Source organism: Pelobates fuscus, chromosome 8, assembly GCF_036172605.1.
Source record: "Pelobates fuscus isolate aPelFus1 chromosome 8, aPelFus1.pri, whole genome shotgun sequence".
Classification (NCBI taxonomy): Eukaryota; Metazoa; Chordata; class Amphibia; order Anura; family Pelobatidae; genus Pelobates; species Pelobates fuscus.
In genome coordinates this window covers 67,614,335-67,614,743 of record NC_086324.1, presented here as the reverse complement: position 1 = coordinate 67,614,743, position 409 = coordinate 67,614,335, and positions in this window count along the sequence as shown.

Sequence of the window (409 nt, the reverse complement as noted above, 5' to 3'; positions counted from 1 at the left end):
CTCTAGTGGGTAAATTTGACAACTGGGAACAAGACCAAACAAACCAACCAACCAAACAAAAAAGGCAATTGACTTTGCAATTATTTCAAACAAAATGACTAGTTGAGATCATTAAGAAGAAAAATATAGAGAGATGAAAAAAAAAACAATCATAAGGAATCATTATTCTGAAAAGTACACAAACCTCTAGTGTGATAAATCTTTCCTCAAATATTTATTTAGTAAAAGTGTAAATTCCAGAGATGTGATGGTTCCTGTTAATTCAGCTCTGCCCAATTATATTTACCCATTTTAGAAAAGTTAGATTTACCCAGTTATACTTTAATAATTACATTTATTCATGGTCCACATTTTTCCAATAAAAAGTTACATTATATATTAAAGGATCATCATTAACATGTCTGACTTC